Raw genomic sequence first — 24,179 nt, forward strand, 5'->3', positions numbered from 1 at the left:
ATGTCTACTTTGTATTTTTGGCCTTAACTATGCCAATCTAATTAGAATGCCCTGTATTTAAGATGATTCCTTTTACTGATTCAAAGGCATTTTGTGTGGTTTCTGTGTAATTTCAAATAAAGAGTATTTAACACTTAAAAAACAACAACAAAAAGAAAATATGGTACATAAACACCCATAGAAAACTGTGCAGCCATTAAAAGGAACAAGATTGCATCCTTTGCAGGGACATGAATGGAGCTGGAAGTTGTTATCCTCAGCAAACTAACACAGGAACAGAAAACCAAACACCGCATGTTCTCACTTATATGTGGGAGCTGACAATGAGAACACATGGGCACACGGTAGGGAATAACACACACTGGGGCCTGTCGGGAGGGAGGGGATGGAGGAAGGAGAGCATCAGGAAGAACAGCTAATGGATGCTGGGCTTAATGCCTAGGGATGGGATGATCTGTGCAGTAAACCACCATGGCACACATTTACCTATGTAAAAAACTTGCACATCCTGTGCACGTACCCCTGAATCTAAAATAAAAGTTGAAGTAAAAAAGATATATAAAATTATCTGTATATACATATGCCTGATGTAAGTATACATTATACATGCATGCATATATAACCACATTTTTATTGAGGTATAACACATATAGTAGGTTTCACTAACCAAGTGTTTATCTTGATGATATTATACGTAAGTATATATACATGTAACTAACACCTCTATCAATATTTTGGTCTATGACTGACCTCCAATTAATTGTTGTAAAGATATAAAGTATCAAGGTTCATGTTTTTCACATAGCTATCAATTCCTCCTGTACCATTTATTGTAAAAAGCATAATTTCCCCCAATGAATTGCAGAGGTGTGTTTATTGCAAATAACGTGCACATATATGTATAGGTCTGTTTCTGGGCTTTTCGTCCTTTCATTATGACTGTCTGTACTTAAGTCCAGATCACAGTTTTAATTATTATGGCTTTGTAGTGACTCTTGAAAACTTGTCTATAAGTCCTCCAACTGTATACTTCTTTGTTTAAAAACTATCTTGGCTTTCCTAGATTTTTTGAATTTCCATATAAATTTTAGAATCATCTTGGCAATTTACATACACACACCTCCACTCAACGCCCCCTCCATCCCCCACTCCCCACCCCCCACACACCCTGTTAGTATTTTGACTTGGACATTGACTACATAGCTTAATTTGGAGAGAACTGACATCTAAAAATACTGAGATTTCCAACTCATGAACATAATACATCTCTCTACTGACATCTTCTTTGATTTCTTTTAGCAGTGTTTGTAGTGTACAGGTTTTACACATCTTTTGTTAGTTTTATTTCTACGTAGTTGATAAGTTTTTATGCTATTTTAAATGATATTTGAAGATCTTCATTTTCTAAATATTTGCTATTGGTATATAGGAACATAACTAATTTTTGCATATTGACTATTGTTTATTTGTTTGTCTTAAGACAGGGCCTTGCTCTGTCACCACAGGTGCCAGCAGTGCAGTGGCACCTGGGCTCAAGCGATTCTCCCACCTCAGTCTCCCACATAGCTGGGACTATAAGCAGGCATCACCACACTTGGCTAATGTTTTTTAGTTAATTTTTGTACAGAAGGAGTCTCTCTGGTCTCATTGACCCAGGCTGGTCTTGAGCTCCTGGATTCAAAGAGTCCTTCCACCTCAGCCTCCCAAAGTGCTGGGATTACAGGTGTGAGCCACCACACCTGGCCTTGTATGTTGACTTTACATCTAGCATCCTTCATAAATTCACACATTCATTTTAATAATGAATGTGTAGATTCCCTGGGATTTTTTAAATGTATATGATCATATAAAGTTACTACTTTCTTCCCACTTTTTATACTATTTTCTTTCTTTATTGAATTATCTAGTACTTTCACTGTAATATTGAATAGAAGTGGTAAGAGGAGGCAGCCTTGCCCTGTTCCTAAACTTGGGTGGAAAGAATTTCATGCTTCACTATTTGAAATGATGTTTGCTATAGGCTTTTATAGTCATTCCTTACTAGATTAACACAGTCCATTTATTTCTAGTTTGCTAAAAGTTTTGAATCATGAATTGGTATTGAATATATCAGATATTTTTTCTGCATCTATCAAGGTAATCAAAATGTTTTTCTGTTATTCCATTAATGAGATTTTCAAATGTTAAACTAACCTTTTTTATTTTTGGAATAAATTCCCTTTGGTCTTAACGTATTATCTTTTTTATATAACACTAGATTCTGTTTGCTAATATTTTATGTAGAACTTTTCATCTGTGTTCATGAGTGACATGTAGTTTTCTTTCCTTGAAATGTCTTTGTCAGCTGGCCTACAATTACCTTAGCTTAAGTGCCTTGGGTAACTCCTATCTGCTCAACTCATCTTCATCCTCCATCCGGATGAATATGATGGATATGTTTCATGGTAATGGCAAAAGAAAAGAGCTAGAGTGGAATCTTGCCAGTGCTTTTGCAGGCCTCTCCTTTGTGGCATCCCAGTGGCCAAATCAACTCACATAATGGAACACAAAATTAGAGTGAAAGGGTACTACGAGGTGAAATATGAGGGCTTGGATTCAGGAAAAGGTGAAGAATTGAGACCACTGATGGAATGATTCTACCTTATTCTCAGGCAAGGAAGCATTTTTATACATGCAGATAGTTCACAAGAAATAACTAATATATAGTCAGAGACTCAAGACTTCAGCAATTGTATAAAAGTACATTTGTAAATACCTAAAAACCTTGAAGAGAAGGGTCTGAACCACATCTCACCCAGGTTATGCTATTCTCGGCTAAGACATGACTCTACCACTCCCTTGGCCAATTTTGAAAATTGTTTCAAACTATTTATTGGAGGTGGAATTACTTTTTGTCGCTCTTAATGGGCACAGTCATGGAGTAACGTGACTAGGGCCCACTGGATGGGTCATGGCACTTGAGGGCAGCCATCCCAAAATTTTCAAATTCCATCTTTATGGGTAAAACATCTCTTGATTGCTAATATTGTTTTTTAAAGCAGGTTAAGCTAATAACTGTGAGTTAATTATAGCATGTCTAAATTGAGCCAATTTCTTTTAGTAGATTTGGTGGTGACTAATACAAATTTGGCAACACTTAATATTAGCTGGGGTGTTTTTAAAAAGCCAAAAACTTTTAGCATGTAAATCAAAACAAAGACATGACTATTTCCTTCTGGAGTGATCTCTAGACTCTTGGTTTCTATCAGTTATTAAACTGTTATCTCCTTGGGGCATTGACAAAGTACTAATAAGTCATTGATTCCTTTACCACTTTTAATCAGAGTATCCAAAAAGGAGGTAATCACGTGTTTTTAATAAATTCCACAAATCATAAACCACCCAAAAAGCAAATCTACCATCCATATTAATATTTAGTCTTTCAACTGCCAGAGTGCAGCCCCAAATCTAAGCTACTAATTCAGCTACTGGGCAGGCTGGGAATCAGGCCATGGAGCACTTCAGTGATTGCATGTTCAATGATAACAGCATATCCTGCACTGGGAGTGTCTCTGTCATATTTGAGAACCATCTACAAAGTGTATTAAATCAATTTTGGCTAAAAGGGAGAAGATTCAAATCCAGGCATACTTAACTCCTGAGTGGATGCTAAACAGTCATGTGATTCCCCTTTATTCTTAAAAGGGAATAAAGTTGCAGGGTTACATTTTGAACAGCAGCGAATATGCAAAGCAGACATTACAGTTTCATAAGTGGTAAATTGACTAGTGGGGAAATGTCAGATGCTGCCTTGAAGTAGCAGAAACTTTAGAGATGCAGGACCCATAGAGTTAGTGGAGAGACAAGCACTATGGTGGAAGCATCAACACGTTTGGCCACTGCTACCACCTCATGCAAGTACAGAAGTATACCTTTGCCTCCAAATCAAGGAATGTACTAAGATAGGCAGAGAGAAGAGTTTGGTAGATTTAGGAAAACCCGGAGGTGGAGTTTGTTGCAAGAAGGCTTGGGATTACAGGTGTGAGCCACCACACCTGGCCTTGTGGAGTAGATAGCATTTTCTACTTTTGCATCACAAGGAAGAGTTTCAGAAATTATAAACTTAGTGAGCCCATGCAAAGGCTGAGCTATTGAGAAAAATCAGATATGCAATTACCTACATTCCTACAATCTTCTTAACCATCTTTTAATTTCTGTTCTTGGTAGAATTGAATCGCTTTATTCTGGCTGAAAACAGAAACTGTCCATCTGTTGACAGATTGTGACCAGAAAAATGTAGATTCTTAGCAGAGTTGAAATTTTTTCTAGATTCTTTATGTCCTTTTTCACCTAATTTGGATAAGAGGTATTTAGAGTCTTCAGTAAACTACTTAGATCAGAAAACACAGCAGTAAATCATCTAAATATTGAGTTGATATATATATATATGATTATAAAAATTATATATTATATGATTACAAAAAATATATATATGTAATTTTTTAGACATTGAGAGAACTAGGAAGTGGATTCAGAAAAATCCCTAAAGCTTAACCATCCAGGTATATTTGTTTTCCCATGAAAAAGCAAATATTGACTGTTTTTCTATATATGTATACTAAGGAAGGCTACACACAAATTACCACTGTAAGATACTTGTTGAGAGAATGAAGGACAGGGGCTGGCGTGGGGGCTCACACCTGTAATCCCAGCACTTTGGGAGGTTGAGGAGGGTGGATCACTTGAGGTTAGGAGTTCAAAACTAGCCTGGCTAACATGGTGAAACCCCGTCTCTACTAAAAATACAAAAAATTAGCCAGATGTGGTGGCAGGCGCCTATAATCCCAGCTACTCAGGAGGCTGAGGCAGGAGAATTGCTTGAACCTGGGAGGCAGAGGTTGCAGTGAGCTGATATCACACCATTACACTCCAGCCTGGGCAACAAGAGTGAAACTCCATCTCAAAATAAAATAAAATAAAATAAAGTGAAATGAAGGACAGGACTGTATTCTAATGGTTGCATGATATTTCATTAGTTCTGTGATTAACCTCTAATGTTGGACATTTAAGTGTCACTATAATCAATAATACAGTAACAGACATCTTTGCACATAAGGCTTTTTCCATATAGATTGCTAGGAGTGACATTACCTAGCTAAGAGTATGAATATTTTTAGGGTTCTTAATATATATTGCCAAATCCAAGAGCAGTTGTATTCTTGTATCAACAATAAATCAAAGTTTTAAATTTCATGCCTTATTTTGCCAACATTGGATTTTCTCATTAAAAGGGAAAGGGTTAATTTCATGGGTGCAAATGGCATGTCATTGTTTTGACTTCTTTATTGGTGACACTGAATATTTATGTAGGTTGTTAATCAGTTAGATTTTCTCTTTTATGGATTGTTTATGTCCTTGGCGCATTTATCTATAAGGTGAGTAATATTAAAGTTGTTAATGAATTATTAATTTATCATACTAGGCATAGTCCTCATTCAGTCCATTTTTCTGAAAAATCACTTCCCCTGTTATTCATTATAGCATTTTTAAGCTGAAATTTCAGATTTTTATGAAGTCAAACCTAAGCCTATTGATCTTCCATTGATTCAACACTTTCAGTTCTTCCTCATCCAAAGAATTGCTTAAAATTTGCTTAAATATCTCATAGACATTTGTAGTTTTTATATGTGATTTCTAAACCCATATGAATTTTATGTAAGAAATTCCATGAATTCTGAAGTATATAAAACTGTTTTTCCTTGCCTCCCCCACTATGTAGATTCAGAGTGTTCATCTTTTTGACTTATTATTTCTTCCTAACAGAGATAGCTAGTTGAATAAATGGATGATTTTGATACCTTAATTTTATTTTTCTCAATATTAAGCCAGTAAACATTGCTCTGAGGGTAACATACTAATCAGTTTTAAGATTTTGTGTCATTTTTGTTGTTGCACAGAGATATATACTTATGTGTGTATATGTTTCAGAAAGGTACATTTACTGAAAGTTGGATTCATATAGTGGTATTAACTGTATTTTAAATAATAACTACTATTTGTTTTTCATTTTAAAGGTTACACATATATATACATATATATACACACACACACTCATAGGTACACATATATCTTCATTTTAAAAAATAAGAGAACAGATGAGCCAAAACAGTCTCCATATTGTTACCAGTTATTTAAAATTTGATATGTTTATATTTTTCTATCATGCATACACACAATAACACTATATGCTTTTTGCATTTATTTGTTTACATAGTGCTTAGGTAGACTGTAATATGAAGATCACTCTCTAAAGATGTATCTATCCATAATTAAATTTAAATAAGAACTCCAATATGAATTAGATTTAAACAAGAACCACATTAACTGTGAATTAATGATTTAGAACAAATTACTTAAAGTTAGTTAACCAGCTAATTTCCTTATCTGATAGCTTAAACAGTGTGTATTTACAAGAGATTCATCTGAGTAGCCAAACACACTTTGTGGACTATTTGAAAAATCACAGTGGATTAGAACTTGAAATTTGCATACCTTGTATTCCCTAAATCTCCCCTAGAAGATGCTAGTGAGAGACAAATTAATGAAAGCAATAACCATTTTAGGTTCCCCCTAGGAAATAGCTTATGTTGGTGCCATGTAAATATGTAAGATATGTGTTTGTCTTTTTTAGGAAGTCGTGCGGTTTCTAGATAAGAAACATCCAAACCACTATCGAGTGTACAATCTATGCAGTATGTACATTACTCTATGTTTTGCTACTGTAGATAGAAAACAGTTTACTGTATGTAAGAAGATGATTATGCTTTTTACCTTGCATTTAATCGTAAGTATTTGGTGGTGGCAAGGAATGAATTTAAAAATCCCCATCTTGGACTGGCCCCATTTAGTAGAAGGAGTTAGCCCAGCAGCACAAAGTTCCCTGTGAAGGAGGAGGCTTTTGGCAGGACCAGTGAGGCTGGAGTGGAAGCAAACCATTTTCGGGAAGCTCTGTTCTAGCGATATTAGGTTTAGGAAAATCTTTCTGTTTTTCCTGCCAGATTGTGTTATGAGGACATAGACAATTTAACAAACGAGTCCTCTGCCCCACCAGCAGTGGGCTGTGATGAGAGCAGAGCCCTAGATGGGAAAAAAGCAAAAAACTCTGTGGAAAATAGGTTGTAACCCAGATTAATATTCTGTCTCTCTTGATTTTTTCCTCTACCTGTATACTCAATAGACATTTTCAGGGGGCAATAATTTTGGTCAGCTACATTTGCCTCTTGTGTGGTTTCTAACTACCCTGCAATAATATAATGAATGATCTGCTAGAAAGTTAAAAATTATACCTATTAAACAAAAATAAGTTGAGTTTAGGTTACATGAGATGGATAAACCACTACCATCCTTACGTTTTTGAGACCCCTGCGTTTATTTTAGAGTGGCAGGAGCGACTTGGAAAGCTCTTTTTGAAGATAGATAAGGAATTCCAATAAGATATGTTAATTTATTCATAACTTCATTGTTTATCATATTATTCCCTATAGAGATATGACATACATATTATTTATTTTAGGTGAAAGAGCTTATGATCCTAAACACTTGCATAATAGGGTCAGTAGAATCATGATTGATGATCATAATGTCCCCACTCTACAGTAAGTTTTATGCTAAGTTTACTATCAGAAGAGGGCTAATTATATTGGGCTTGATTTTTTGAAAATATTTTAACTAAAAATCTTAAACTTGAAATCAGTGAGATGGTGGTTTTCACCAAGGAAGTAAATGAGTGGATGGCTCAAGATCTTGAAAACATCGTAGCGATTAGCTGTAAAGGAGGTGAGGTAATAACATTTTCCTTTTTATTTCTCCCTTTCTAAAGACATGTAAATATAGATAAAGTACAAGAACAAGATACATATTGCTATTAATACATATTAACAATTGTTAGCATTTAAAAATATTAGCCCCAAGACTGAAAGAAGGGAAGGAGAAAGGAAAGAGGAGAGGAGGAAGGGTAGGAGACAGGGAGAGGATAAGGAAGGAAAGAAAGCAGGAAAAAAGAACTATGGAAGGTTGAGCATATTTTCCCTCGTTTTCCTAGTATTTGGATTTCTTTATTTTTGCTTTGCCAGTTTATAGCTCTCAAAATAGAAACAGTCTTTAATTTTAGAATGTCAGAGTACTTTTGTTTTATTTAAGGCTGATCTTTTTAAATTTTTAAATTAACATAAAAATCGATATATTTATGATGTACAATATGATGTTTTGATGTATATAAGCATTGTGAAATGGCTAAATCAAGCTAATTAACATATTCATTGCTCCACATATTTTTGTGGTGAGAACTTTTAAAATCTACTCTCTCAGCAATTTTCAAGTATACATTATCATTAACTATGGTCACTATGTTGTACAATAAATTTCCTGAACTTATTCTTCCTGTCTAATTGAAATTTTGCATCCTTTAATCAACATCTCAGGCTGGGCACAGTGGCTCACACCTGTAATCCCAGCACTTTGGGAGGCTGAGGCAGGTGGATCACATGGTGAAGCCCTATCTCTACTAAAAATACAAAACATTAGCCGGGTGCGGTGGCATACACCTGTAATCCCAGCTACTCCGGAGGCTGAGGCAGAAGAATCGCTTGAACCCGGAAGGCAGAGGTTGCAGTGAGACAAGATTGCACCATTGCACTCCAGCCTGGGCAACAAGAAGAAAACTCCATCTAAAAAAATAATAATAATAAAGTAAAAACCAACATCTCCACAATCCCCCCACTTTTGTCCCCCCAGTCCCTGGTAACCCTGGTAACCACTCTACTCTCTGCTTCTATGAATTTGACATTTTTAGATTCCATGAATAAGTGAGACATGCAATATTTGTCTTTCTATGCCTGGTTTATTCCACCTAGCACAATGTTCTCCAGATTCATCCACATTATCTCAAGTGACAGGATATCCTCTAAGGCTGAAGAGTATGCCTTTATTTATACATACCACATGTCCTTTATCCATTCATCCATTGATGACATTTACATGGACTCCATAGCTTGGGTATTAGGAATAATGCTGCAGTGAACATGGGAGTGCAGATTTCATTTCCTTTGGATATATACCCAGAAGTGGAATCTCCAAATCATATGGTAGTTCTATTTTTATTTTTTTGAGGAATCAGTGCTGTTTTCCACAATAACTACTAATTTACATTCACACCAACAGTGTACAAGGGGGATCCCTTTTCTCTGCATCCTCACCAACTCTTCTTTTGTCTTTGTGTTAATGACCATCCTAACAGGTGTGAGGATATCTCTATGGTTTTAATTTGCTTTTCCCTGATGATTAATGATGTTTAGCATTTTCTCATATACCTCTCAGCCATTTGTGTGTCTTCTTTTGGGAAATACCTTGTCAGGTTCTTTGCCCATTTTCTAGAGAAGTAACTTGTTCTCTTGCTATTGTGTTGTCTGAGTTCCTTTTTAAAAAAAATCTATTAACCTATTATCAAATGTATGCTTTGTAGATATTTTCTCCCGTTCTGTAGGTTGTCTCTTTACTCTACAAATGTTTCCTTTGCTGTGCAAAAGCATTTTAGTTTGATACAGTATCATTTGTCTACTTTTTCTTTTGTTGCTTATGTTTTTCAGTCATATCCAAAAATATCTTGTCCCAGACCAATGTCAAGAAGATTTTCACCTATGTTTTCTTCTAGTAGTTTTCCAGTTTCAGGTTTCACAGTTAAGCATTTACTTTGAGTTGATTTTTGTATATGGGTGAGAAAGGTTGCAATTTCATTCTTCCACAAGTAGATATTCAGTTTCCCCCGTATTGTTTATTGAAGAGACTGTCCTTTCCCCATCTTGGATTCTTGGCACCTTTGTCGAACATCAGCTGACTATAAATGCATGGATTTATTCTGGGGCTTTCTATTTTGTTCCATTGGTCTACATGTCTGTTTTTGTTCCAGTAATATTTAAGGTTGTTCTTAAACTTTGTGAAAACCTTTTAGATTAAGGGAACCAACAGAGATGCTATTTCAAAAATTACACTGGAAATTTTATAGTGTAATGATACAAAGAAGTTGACATTGGTGGGGTTAAAATGGGGATAAAGAGGCCAATTTTGTAAATTCAACCAATTTAAGTTTAGTTAGATTTTCTCTCTTCAGGTTTAGGCTTTAACTAATCATCTAAGCATATTTCACAATTTTTGACAAACATAAATAATTACATTTTTAGTGGGCTCTAAATCAATTTTTATATCAAATTCCAGGAAAACATAACACTGTAAACTGACTTACATAATTCAGTAAAATCAAGTTTTAGTCTTATTGACTAGTTTCAAGCCCATTAGTTAATATACAGGTTCTGTGTTTAGCTGTATATTAGTTGATATACAGGTTCTGTGTTTAGCTCTACAGGTTGGAATATTGTGTATAAACTGGCAATTTACAATACCATAGTTAAATTAAGAATATAGAGGTTGAATCATTTGAAATTGCCAGTTTTAAACCATCTTTTGCTTTAAAAATGGCCATTTCACATTGCCCAACCTAAAATGTTATCATTCAAGAAGTTAGCATCAGTTTTCTATTAACTAATGCTAATTCCTTGCTTGAAGGAAAGCATTCGTTTCAAATTTGACTTTTTTCTTTTTTGCTGAGAGGGGGTTTACATTATTCTGTGTTCACATAATATTTTGTTGATTTTGTTAAAGGTTATTTAGAGGATTAACATTCAGCTGGTATGTACCAGAGCAGCCTCTTTTTTAAGTGTTCATTCATATTAGTCTTGCTGTCTTCTGTGGTTGCTGCCTACAGGTTACCAATAGTATCATGATAGTAAAAATATTTTATATTGATTTATAGGAGTTCATCAAGAATCTGAATGCCAATTTTTCTTAGTATTGCAATTACATTCTCCCAACATGTTGCCTTTTAAATTTGATTGTGATTTATTTTGTTGTACAAAAGTTTGTAAATTTTTGTTTTGTTTTGAGACATGATCTCACTCTGTCAGGCTGGAGTGCAGTGGCATGATCGGCTCATTGCAGCCTGAAACTCCTGGGGCTCAAGCGATCCTCCCATCTCAGCCCCTCTGAGTAGGTGGGACTACAGGCGAGCATCACCATGCCTGGCTAATTTTTGTATTTTTGGTAGAGACAGGGTCTCACTATGTTGCCCACACTGGTCTCGAACTCCTGGACTCAAGTGATCCACCCACCTCAGCTTCCCAAAGTGCTGGGATTACAGGCATGAGCCATCGTGCCTGGAGAGGAGTTTGTAATTTTGAAGGTAGTAAAATTTGTTCATCTATGTGTGTGTATGTATTTCATGCTTTTCTGTCATGTTTAAGAAATTCACCCCTATACTAATGTAGTGAAGATATTCCACATTTCTTCAAAAATATTCAAGTTCTATTTTTAATATTTGGGTCTTTAATCTAATTGGAAGTTGGGAGAGGTATTTTTTTCATATAGATAGCCAATTGTCCCAACACCATCAATTGCATGCTATTTTGTTCTCCATTAATTTGTAATCCCTCTCAGTAATATACTAAATTTCTATAAATATTCAAAACTGTTTCTAACTTCTCTCTACCACACTTTTGTAATATTTGTAGCTTTATAATGTAGTTTGATAAAGGCAGAATAGTCTTGCTCTCCTTGGAACTTTATTATTATGTTCAGTTTTAAAGTCATTTTGTGAAATGCCATAATAAAACGCTTTTAGGATTTTTGTTGGAACTACATTGAAATTATTAACTTGAGAGAACTGACAACTTTGCAATATTGAGTTGTACATATGAATTATCTTGTTCCTTTTTTAATAATGTTTTATACTTTTTTCATCATGTCTTTGCATATCTTTTCAAAAATTCGTTCCTACACAAATTGTAACTGAAAATGGCATCTTTTTTTCTGTTACATTAGGTTGTTTCCAATTTTTACTGTGATAAATAATACGGCTTTTTTTGTTTGTTTTTATCACCCAGGCTGTTTGTATCAGCCTGGGTTTGTTTTTTCACCCAGGCTGGAGTGCAGTGGCATGATTTCAGTTCATTGCAACCTCTGCCTCCTGGGTTCAAGCAACTCTGGTGCCTGAGCCTCCCAAGTAGCTGGGATTACAGGCATCCACCACCACACCCAGCTGTATTTTTAGTAGAGATGGGGTTTTGCCATGTTGTCCAGGCTGGCCTTAAACTCCTGACCTCAAGTGATGCGCCTTCCTCTCCCTCCCAAAGTGTTGGGATTATAGGCATGAGCCACCGCGCCTAGCCCAATAATACTGGTTTTAAAAATATACGCTTCTTGTTGCACATGTGGCCACATTTTTGTTGAGTATATACCTTGGACTAAAATTGTTCTGTCTTAGGGTAATGAATCTTGAACTTTACTTGATAATGTCACCTGTTTTCTAAAACAGTTGTACAAATTTTTACTGCACTGGTATTGTATACTTCAAGCATCCCATATCTTCCCCAATGCTTGCAATTCTGAGTATTTTTATTTTTAGCCTTTGGGTGTTTGTGTGATGGCATCTTACAGTGGTGATCATTTGCATTTCTATAATTACTAAGAAAACTGAGGAAGTTTCTTTAAGATTATTAAGTATTTGGATATCCTTTTTTGTACAGTAAATTTTAAATTTTCTTAACCATTTTTCTCCTGGGTTATTCATCTTTTTTCTCTTGATTGTAGGAGTTCTTTATGTATTCTGATTTCAATTATGTTATTGATCATAAATGTATTTCAAGAAAGCTTTTCTGCTCTGTGATTTGCCTTTTCTCTCTCTCAGGAGTATCTTTTGGTTGACAGAGGTTCTTAGTTGGATTACCGTCATAGGTACCATGCTCTCCCTTTATAAAGTTTGTGTGTTTGGGTCCTGATTAAGACAATTTTCCTTGAGTTTAAAGGACATTTTACTACTATATTTTCTTCTAGAAGGTTCATTCCTTTTAAAATTGATTTATGTGTGTGGTGTGAGGAAGGCATCAGGTTTCATCTTTTTCCATGTATGGCTATCCAATTATTGCAGCACACTGGTTGAGAAGATTTTCATTTCTTTATTACCTTGCAGAACATGAATCTGTTTCTGACCTTTCTGTTCTGTTCATCGATTTTTCATCTGTGTGCCAATAGCACAACTATCTTATTGTGGCTTTCTAATACGTCCTCATTTCCAGTCATGGAGTATAATTATCTTTTCCTTTTTCTTCACAATTGTTTGGGTATTTTAGGTCATCTACATTTCCATGTAAAGTTTGGAATCAACTAGTCAAATTACACACACTGGATAGAAATTTGTTTGGAATTACATTGAATTTATAGCCTGGGGAGAATCGAGTCTTTACAATATTGACTCATCCAACCCATGAACAGAGGTATTCTCTTGTTGAGTTAGGTCCTCTTCAATTTCTCTTTACAATGCTTTCTCATTTTCTGTATAGAAAGCCTGCATATTTTTGGCAAGATTTATGCCTAGATTTTTTTTGTGTGGTTATTTAAATGATATCCCTTTAAAATGTTTATTTTCTAATTTTTTTTGTTGTTTTAAATGCAGTTCATTTTATTTATTCATCTTGCAATTAGCAACTTTCCTAAACTAACTTTTTTTTTTTTTTTTTTTTTTTTGAGGTAGGGTCTCATTCTGTCACCCAGGCTGGAGTGCAGTGTCACGATCATGGCTCACTACAGCCTCAACCTCCCTGGGCTCGGGTGATCCTCCCATATCAGCCTCTTGAGTAGCTAGGACCGCAGGCAGGTGCCACCATGCCCAGCTAATTTTTTGATTTTTTTGTAGAGATGGGGTTTCGCTATGTAGCCCAGGTTGGTCTCAAACTCCTGAGCTCAAGTGATCTGCCAGCCTCAGCCTCCGCCTCCCAAAGTACTAGGACTGCAGGCCTAAGCCACTGTGTCCAGCCTAAACTCACTTATTAGTTCTATTAATATATCTATAGATTCTTTTGGATTTTATGGTACATGATTACATCATACGAAAATAATACACTGTATTTTTTCTATTTCAGTCATTTCTCTCTTCTAGCACTGGCTAGAACCTTTAGTACAGTGTAGAATTAGAAGTGGCAATAGTGACCATCAACATTTCCATTCTCAAAGGAAAAGCTTTCAACATCTCTCCAATTGCTTTATGAGTGTGTGTGTGTGTGTGTGTGTGCGTGTTAGCTACCATTTATTAGATTAAGAAATTCCTTGGCTGGGTGCTGTGCTTACACCTGTAATTCCAGCACTTTGGGAGGCCCAGGGGGGCAAATCACTTGAGGCCAGGAATTTAAGACCTGCCTAGGCAACATGGTGAAACCCCATCTCTATTCAAAAATACAAAAATGTGCCAGGTGTGGTGGCGCATGCCTGCAATGCCAACTACTCCGGCTGAGGCAAGGGAATCAGTTGAACCCAGGAGGCAGAGGTTGCAGTGAGCCAAGATCGCACCACTGCTCTCCAGCCTGGATGACAGAGTGAGACTCTGTCTCAAAAAACAAAACAAAGCAAAACAAAACAAAAAGAAAGAAAAAAGAAATTCCTTTAGTTTGCTAAGAGTTGGTTTTTTTTTTTTCCAATCATGAATGGATGTTGAATTTTTAAAGATTTTTCTGAATCTTTGAGATGATAATTTTTCTAATTTTTCTACTTTATCCTATTAATAAATGTGGCTAATTACATTGATTAAGTGGTAAACCAACATATTTCTGGAATAAACGTAATTTACTTGTGCTATATTATTTTGTCAAATAATTATTAAATTATTTTATTATTAAATTGCCAGATCCTGTTTGCTAATATTTTGTTTAGGATTTTTAAATTCATGTAATCTGGGCAATTGGTTATAATTTTCCTTTCTCATAGTTTCTTCAAATCTTGGCTTCATAAAATGAGTTAGATTTCATTTTCTCTGCTTTTATTCTCTAGGTAAATTTACACATGCTGATTTTTTTCTTTCTTAAGTGTAAAGTGAAATTCACCAGTAAAGGCACATTGGCCTAGAGTTTTCTCTGGAGAGAAGTCTTTAAATTCAATTCCACATATAGAATTTTAAAATAATTTTATTTATTTTGCCCATTTTGGTAGATTATAGTTTTCCCAGTATTTGTCCATGTGATCTAACTTTGAAATGTCTTAACATCAAATTGTTCACAATATCATTTTACCATTTTAATGTCTACAGAGGTGTTCCTTTTCTTATTCCTTACATTGCTTTCTTGGTGCCTTCTCCCCTTTTTTCTTTTGATTAGTCTCATCAGGGATTTATCAATTTTACTAGTCTTTTAAAAGTACCAAATTTTTGGCCTTTTTGGTGGTCTCTATTATTTATTCATTTTTTATTTCATCAATTACTATTACATTTAGTATTTTCTTCTGTACTCTTTAGGTTAATTTGTTCTTTTCCTGACTTCTTGAGATGGATAATTCTTAGAGTGTCGACCACTCTCTTTTCTATTTACTCCAGCCTGGGCGACAGAGCGAGACTCCATCTAAAAAAAAAAAAAAAAAAAAAGAAATGATGGAGCACCTATTGCCATTCTTGCACTTGTTCCTGGGGAGCTCACAGCCTATCTTTTACAAGTGTCCTGAGCCTCTTGCAGGCCTTTCATGTGTGCTTCCTTCCTGACTTCCTCCTATTTTTCTCACACCTCTGAACCTGCTGTCAGGTGAAAAATCAAAGTGGGCCCCAAATTTAAGAGCTCATGAATTTGATGGTGTGGGAGTGTCCTAGACAGTCCAGCCCTTGGGGGTGGGGAGTTGGGCAGAGAGGAAGGATGGCACTCCAGGGGCCAGAGCCAGAAGCACAGGGAATCCAGGCCTAGAGTAGGATTTCCAGGCTGAGGAAAGAGAGGCCGTGGGTCAGGGGAAGGTCCAGACCAGGACAGGGACAGAGGGTGTATCTCGAGGTTCAGCCAGAAATAGCTCCCTCCAAAACACAGGCAGCGAGTTGGAGGGTGAGCTGCAAGGAGGAAGGGGAGGTGGGAGAGAATGGATGGACCGGTGTTCAGTGAGCCGACTCCTCCTATCCTGGCCTATGTCCCCAGGGGACACGCCTGGGAGCCTGTGATCCTCTCCTCCAGGCTGCTTTCCCACTGGTGCCAGGATTCCCCCAACGCCACCCTGAGAACCCAGGAGAAGCATCAAATTGTATGAGAGATAAGAAATGAAGAGAGGGAGCAGGATTTCTGGTTGACAAAAGACGTTTGAGGGTTTTCTGGGTACAGGGAGAAGGGCTGGATGGCTTGGGATGCAGAGAGAGCCCTCCTCTGGGATCCTGCAGCTCCAGGCCCCTGTGGGTGGGGTGAGGGTTGGGAACCTATGAACATTCTGCAGGGGCCACTGTCTTTCTCCACAGTGCTCCCGTCATGCATGACCTGGCAGCTGAAGATGTTGCGGGATCTCCACTGCTCGGGCGTCAGGCTCAGGTAGCTGCTGGCCACGTATTTGTTGCTCTGTTTGGAGGGCACAGTCATCTCCATGCCCTGGATGATGGGGGTACCATCTGCCTTCCAGGTCACCATCAAGATTCCCAGATAGAAGTCACTCATGAGACACACCAGTGTGGCCTTGTTGGCTTGCATCTCCTTAGAAGATGGCGGAAACAGAGTGACTGAGGGGATGGCCTTGGGCTGACCTGTGTGGACAGAGGAGGGGGTGAGAGATGGCAGAGGTAGTGTGGGGTGCTGTGGAGCACCTCTCTCTGTCTAAAGTCTCTGGGAGGGTTCATGGTGTGGCCATCTGGTCCACCCAGGGTCTCTCCCTCCCTCTTAATTCCCTCCTTTCCACTAGAGCCCTCTGGAGAGCAGACAACCCTGCACCTTCCTAGGGGCCTTCCCAAGTCACCTTTGCCAGGTGTCCTGGCCCAGTCATTTCCTCTGCAGCCTCGGTTTCCCCGTGTGTACCCACAGCAGGCTGTGCTCCCTCCTTCTTGGTTTCTGGAGTCTAAGTTTGGAATCTAGGGGTCTCTCCCACAGCACACAAAACTGTCCTGGCAGGGTGTGGGGAGGCCTAAGCCTGGCATGGCCTGGAGCTTCCTGTCCCCTGGGACACCTGGCCCACTCACCTCTCCTGGTGAAGCACGGGCTCCACCCAGACAAACCCTGGGGCTCTGCCATCGACCCCGTCCCACCAGCCCGACCAGAGGACCCTTCACATCGGCTGGGTTCTTGGGGCTGCTTGCCCAGACTCAGCGTGGTGGCACACACCTACAGTCCCAGCTACTTGGGTGGCTGAAGCAGGAGAATCACTTGAACCCAGGAGGTAGAAGTTTCAGTGAGCCAAGATTGTGCCACTGCAGTCCAGCCTGGGCGACAGAGCAGGACTCTGTCTTAAAAACATTAAAAAAAAAAAAAAAAAAAAAAAGGCTCAAATGTGTCCTATGAAAAGTGTGTTGGATCTGTCAGTATACAGTATATAAAATGTATGAAAGGTAGCCTGTTCCAGAGTTAAGTTTGGAAAGCTGAGGACCATCTGCATATACACAGCACGCCCTTTCCCTGCACCACAGTATCTTCAAAAATTCTTCCCTCCAATCCTTTTTTTTTTTTTTTGGAGACAGGGTCTCACTCTGTCACCCAGGCTGGAGTGCAGTGGCATGATCACAGCTCACTGCAGCCTTGACCTCCTCAAGCGATCCTCCCATCTCAGCCTCCTGAGTAGCTGGGATTATAGGCGTGAGCCACTACACCCAGTTAATTTATTTTTATTTTTATTTTTAGAGATGGGGTCCCACAATGTTGCCCAGCTCATCTGGAACTCCTGGGTACAAGCAATCCACCCACCTTGGCCTCCCAAAATGCTGAGATTACAGGCGTGAACCACCACACCTGGCCTCCAATCTCTTCAAATTTCAGAACCTTACCTTTCTATCACTATAACACTATTTCCCTCACAGGATGCACGGTTATTATCAAGAAAGGCAGGAAGGGTGAAGATTTCTAGCATTTCTCTCTCAGTCCCATTTGGTGCTTACATCTTATTTTGGGTTGCACTTGACATCTTGACATATGGAATACTTGTCAGTAAGGCTTACAACAGCCTTAGGGTGATCATGTGGGTAATCTTGATGAGAGATATGATCATTAAATTCTAACCAAAACGTAGCATCCAAACATAAGACAAATATTTACAAGTGATAAATCCTGCATGAAAGAGAGGATAACGGTGCCCACCTCTGATAATCTGTCCCAAATCAAGGCAGTACAATTCCTGCAAAGAAAAAAAACGAAAGCATGTCTGCTAGTTCCAGGCCTGTGTTTGTTAGAGAAGGCTCTTTCTAGGGGCACCAGAGGGAATGGAGTGTAATTCAAACTGGAAGCCTTTTAAAGTGAGCTAGCTCACCTATTGAGGCTATACCTTTTAACTCCACTCCACTGCAGTAGTCAGGACTCTTGTTCCAAGTGACAGAAACGCCACTCAAACTAGCTTAAGCCTAAAGACAGATTTATGGGCTGTCTCATGGAATTCATAAACAAGATAGTTCTGACTATCTCTCAGAACTCATTGGCCTTAAGAACTCTGTGGAGCCAGAAACTCAAACACCACTCTCTTCTCTTGTCATGTCTCCGTTTCTTTGAGATTTGTCCTTTTATCTCAGCAATTCCCCCAATCCTCTAGTTCACATAATCTGAAGCATGGTTACAGGGAGCTCCTACATTTTATATTTTGCAAATAGAGAGCCTGGTTCAACTCTCTTTCTGTCTCCGTTTGAAAAATCTGTGTAAAGACATTTATTGGATTGGCCTGGGCAGGTGCGTTCCCCTGAATCAATCAGCACTGGGCATAGGACAAGTTCACATAATAATTGGGCAACCTAGAAAAAGGAAGTAAGGAGCAGAGGCAGCCCTTAGAAGGCAAGTAGTGCCAGAACAACATTCCCATGGGTGTTCTCTGAATCAACAACCCTATCATCCTGATGTTTTCTTTTGCATTCATTAATATTTGTGTGAGTCTGGAGAAATATACCATGTTCATGGATTGGAATACTCAATATCATAAAGATCAGTTCTCCTCAAAGTGATTTGTAGATTACATGTAATTCTTATCAAAACCTAAACAGATTTCTTTCTTTTCTTATTTATTTATTTATTTATTTAGAGACAGAGTCTCGCTCTGTCACCCAGGCTGGAGTGCAGTGGCGCAATCTCGGCTCACTGCAAGCTCTGCCACCCGCATTCACGCCACTCTCCTGCCTCAGCCTCCCAAGTAGCTGGGACCACAGGTGCCCCCCACGACACCCGGCTTTTTTTTCTTTTGTATTTTTGGTAGAGATGGGGCTTCACCGTTTTAGCCAGAATGGTCTCGAGTTCCTGACTTTGTGATTGGCCTGCCTCAGCCTCCCAAAGTGCTGGGATTACAGATGTGAGCCACTGCGTCCAGCGCTTTTTTTTTTTTTAAACAAACAGTCATCATTAGGATGAATCTCAACATATTTCTTAATAAATATTGACAAGCTGATTCTAATTTTGTTTTTAGAAAGCATCTTGCTCTGTTGTCTAAGCTGGAGTATAGTGGTGCAATTACAGCTCAGTGAAGCCTCAAACTCCTGGGCTCAAGCAATCCTCCCACCTCAGTCTCTCCAAGTGCTAGGATTACAGATGTCTGCCACCACGCCCGGCTAATTCTAAATTTATATGAAAATGCAGGCTGGGTGTGGTGGCTCATGCCGGTAATCACAAAATTTTGGGAAGCAGAGGCAGGTGAATCACCTGAGGTCAAGAGTTCCAGATCAGCCTGGCCAACACAGCAAACCCCGTCTCTACTATAAAAACACAAAAAAGTTAGCCAAGTGTAGTGGCACATGCCTGTAATCCCAGCTACTCAGGAGGCTGAGATAGGAGAAACACGTGAATCTGGGAGGCAGAGGTTACAGTGAGCTGAGATTGCACCATTGTACTCCAGCCTGGGCAACAAGAGCAAAACTCTGTCTCAAAGAAAAAAAAAAAATGCCAAGGGCCAAGAATAGCCAAAATACTGGCTTGTTCTGAAATCTCTGGTCTATGAGATAATCCACTTTTTTTTTTTTTTTTGAGACAGAGTCTCCTCGCTCTGTTGCATAGGCTGCAGTTCATTGGTGTGATCTTGGCTCACTGCAAGCTCTGCCTCCTGGGCTCATGCCATTCTCCTGCCTCAACCTCTCAAGCAGCTGGGACAACAGACACCCACCACCACCCTGGCTAATTTTTTGTGTTTTTAGTAGAGACGGGGTTTCACCGTGTTAGCCAGGATGGTCTCGATCTCCTGACATCGTGATCTGCCCGCCTCTGCCTCCCAAAGTGCTGGGATTACAGGCATGAGCCACCGTGCCCGGCCAGACGAGATGATCCACTTCTTACTGACTTCAAGATGTGAAAAAAGGCTTGGCACAGTGGCTTATGCCTGTAATGCCAACACTGGGAGGCTGAGGTGGGAGGATCACTTAAGGTCAGGAATTGGAGACCAGTCCAGGCAACATGGCAGGAGCTTGTTTCTGCAGAAAAAGTAAAAAAAAAAAAAAAAATTGCTGGGCACGATGATACACACCTGTAGCCCTAGCTATCCAGGAGGCTGAGTCAGGATGATTATTTGAGCCCAGGAGTTCAAGGCTATAGTGGCTGAGGTGGGCGGATCATGAGGTCAGGAGAGCAAGACCATCCTGGCCAACATGGTGAAACCCCATCTCTACTGAAAATACAAAAAAATTAGCCAGGCGTGATGGCGGGTCCCTGTAGTCCCAGCTACTCGGGAGGCTAAGGCAAGAGAATCACTTGAACCCAGGAGGCGGAAGGTGTGCGCCTGTAATCCCAGTTACTGAGGAGGCTGAGGCACGAGAATTGCTTGAGGTCAGGAGACGGAGGTTGCAGTGAACTGACATCTCACCACTGCACTCCAGCCTGGGTGACAGAATGAGACTGCCTGAAAAAAACAAAACAAAACAAAACAAAAAATCAGTGTTATTTTATCTTGTGTTTTATGATTAAAGTCTACAATTGTCTTTTGCACTAAGTTTATTATTTTTATTGTATTAAACTTTAGATTCATGGGGCACATGTGCAGGTGTGTTCCATGAGTACACTGCAAAATGCTAAGGTTTGGGCTTCTAGTGAACCCATCACCCAAACACTGACCATAGTACCCAACGAGCAGTTTTTCAACCCTTTGCCCTCCTTCCCTCCCCACCTGTGGAGCTCCCAGTGCCTGTTATTTCCATCTTTATGTCCATTTGAACCAACTGTTTAGCTATTTATTTATTAATCTATTTTTGAGACCCTTCACCCTGGCTGGAGGGCAGTGGCTCCATCTCAGCTCACTGCAACGTTCGCCTCCCGGGTTCAAGCGATTCTCCCGCCTCAGCCTTCTGAGTAGCTGGGATTACAGGCACGCGCCACCACACCGGGCAAACTTTTGCAATTTTAGTAGAAATGGGGTTCCATCATGTTGGCCAGGCTGGTATCGAACTCCTGTCCTCAAGTGATCCACCTGCTTTGCCCTCCCAGAGTGCTGGCATTATAGGTATGAGCCACTGCACCTCGCCTATTTTTAAATAATATTTAATTTTCTTTCATTTTGCTAATAATTTAGAGTACAATTATATAATGATGTTAACTTTTTTTGGGCGGTGGGATGGGGTCTCACTCTGTCACCCAGGCTGGAGTGCAATGGCTCAATCATGCTTCCCTGCTGCCTCAAATTCCTAGGGTCAAGTGATTCTCCCACCTCAGCCTCCCAAACAGCTGGGACTATAGGCACGACCACCATGCCTAGCTGATTTTTCTATTTTTGTGGAGACAGGGTCTTGCTATGTTGCCCAGGGGGGTGTCAAATACCTGAGCTCAAGCAATCTGCCCGCCTTGGCTTCCCAAAGTGCTGGGATTATAGGCATAAACCACCGTCCCTGGCCTAATAATGTAGAATTTTACTTAATGCTTCATAATATCATTTTAAAAGTTTGTATTGGAAATGTATTTAAATATGTAGTTTGATCTTTTGAAAAACATTTGAATTCCTAACAGATTATAAAATACTAGTTGTGCCCAGGAGGCGGAGGTTGCAATGAACAGAGATAACACTACTGCACTCCAGCTGGGGTGACAGAGCAAGACTCCAACTCAAAAAAAAAAAAACAAAAAACAAATAGCTGTGTTAGGGTTCAAACCAGAGAAGCAGAACCAGTAGGAGAGATACACAGATTCAGATATACATAAACATATAGTGACACACATCTGCATAGATATAGAAACGGATGGCTTCTAGCCGGGCACAGTGGCTCAAGCCTGTAATCCCAGCACTTTGGGAGGCTGAGGCAGGCAGATCACCTAAGGTCAGGAGTTTGAGACCAGCCTGGCCAACATGATGAAACTCTGTCTCTAATAAAAATACAAAAATTAGCCAGGTGTGGTGGTGTATGCCTGTAGTTCCAGCAAATCAGGAGGCTGAGACAGGAGAATTGCTTGAACCCGGGAGGCACAGATTGCAGTGAACCGAGATCGTGCCACTGCACTCCAGCCTGGGTCACAAAGCTAGACTCCGTCTCTAACAAACAAACAAACAAACAAACAAAAAAGCTATATACAGACATACATCTAGATAGATAGATAGATTGGTAAAACCTTGGCTTCTGTATTTGTGGGGTTGGCTAAGCAAGCCCAGAGTCCACAAGACTGGCCGTCAGGAAACGACAATAACCGGTAGGCTGGAGCCGCACAGGCAGGGCCAAAGCTTGTTTTTCACAGGCACTCAGGAAGAAAGATCCAGAGAGAAGGGAGCACAATGGTGGACTCAACTGCTATTTGAAGTCTGTGCTCCAGGAAGTCCTAAGCCCTCTCTTTTTTAAAAAAAGAAACATAAACTTTTTGGCTGGCTGTGGTGGCACAAGCTGTAGTCTCAGCTGCTCAGGAGGTTGAGGCAGGAGAATTGCTTGAGCACAGGAGTTAGAATCTAGCCTGAGCAGCATAACAAGACTTTGGTTCTAAAAAGTATTTAAAAAATAGTCTGGCCGCAGTGGCTCACGACCGTAGTCCCAGCACTTTGGGAGGCCAAGGCGGGTGAACTGCTTGAAGCCAGGAGTTCAAGATCAGCCTGGCCAACATGGTGAAACCCCGTCTCTACTAAAAATACAAAAATCAGCCGGGTGTGGTGGCGCATGCCTGTAATCCCAGCTACTTGGGAGGCTGAGGTGGAAGAATTGCTTGAACCTGGGTGGCAGAGCTTGCAGTGAGCCAACATTGCACTGCTGCACTACAGCCTGGGTGACAGAGTGAGACCCTGTCTCAAAAAAAAAATAAGAAATATTTTCAAAATAAAACACTTTTAATGTTATTATTTTTTTCTTTAGCAGCACATGGGGAAGTTGAGTAAACTTTTAATTTTAAAACAGTTTTAGAATTACAGACAAATTGCCAAGACAGCACAAAGTTCACACATACCCTTGTACCTGGCTTCCTTCTTATGAACATCTTAAATTACTATGGTAAATTGCTACAGTTAAAAAACCTGGCTGGGCATGGTACCTCACACTTAGGATCCCAGCACTTTGGGAAGCCAAAGTGGGAAGATTACTTGAGTCTTGGAGTTCAAGACTAGCCTGGGATACACAGTGAGACCTTGTTTTAGTTAAAAAAAAAAAAAAAAAAAATTTAAGGCCGGGCGCGGTGGCTCATGCCTATAGTCACAACACTTTGGGAGGCCGAGGCAGGCGGATCACCTGAGGTCGGGAGTTCAAGACCAGCCTGACCGACATGGAGAAACCCGGTCTCTACTAAAAATACAAAATTAGCTGGAAGTGGTGGGGCACGCTTGTAATCCCAGCTACTCAGGAGGCTGATGCAGAAGAATCACTTGAAACCAGGAGGCGGAGGTTGCAGTGAGCCGAGATCTCGCCATTGCACTCCAGCCTGGGCAACAAGAGTGAAACCCCATCTCGAAGAAAAAAAAATTTTTAATGAAAAATTGGACCAGGCTGGAGCACAGTGGCACAGTCACACCTTACTGCAGCGTCAAACTCCTGGGCTCAAGCAATTCTCCCTCCTCAGCCTCCCTAGCAGCTGGGACTGTAAGTGCATACCACCTGGGTGACACAGTGAGACTCTCTCTCAAAAAAAAAAGACAAAGAAAAAGAGGAGGTAGAACAGGCAAACGCGGCCCAGACCTTACCGGATCCCACTTCTCTGCTGACCACATCCAAGTCAGGAGGGCAACAGGGGTGGCGTCCTTGGCCTGATGTC

The 24,179-nt window shown here is 39.7% G+C and overlaps 2 pseudogenes across 1 annotated transcript in view; one reads left to right on the plus strand and one right to left on the minus strand.

Moving 5' to 3' along the window:
- Positions 1–24,179, plus strand: part of LOC114670397 (phosphatidylinositol 3,4,5-trisphosphate 3-phosphatase TPTE2-like) — a 314,879-nt pseudogene that overhangs the window by 12,526 nt on the left and 278,174 nt on the right.
- The window catches only part of LOC114670306 (immunoglobulin lambda constant 6-like), an 80,743-nt pseudogene continuing 72,724 nt past the window's right edge, over positions 16,161–24,179 (minus strand). Inside the window, exon 5 of the transcript XR_013399669.1 lies at positions 16,161–16,612. The product of XR_013399669.1 is annotated as an immunoglobulin lambda constant 6-like (transcript). The remainder of the gene's footprint in view (positions 16,613–24,179) is intronic.

The sequence above is a fragment of the Macaca mulatta genome, chromosome 10, assembly GCF_049350105.2.
Source record: "Macaca mulatta isolate MMU2019108-1 chromosome 10, T2T-MMU8v2.0, whole genome shotgun sequence".
Taxonomy (NCBI): Eukaryota; Metazoa; Chordata; class Mammalia; order Primates; family Cercopithecidae; genus Macaca; species Macaca mulatta.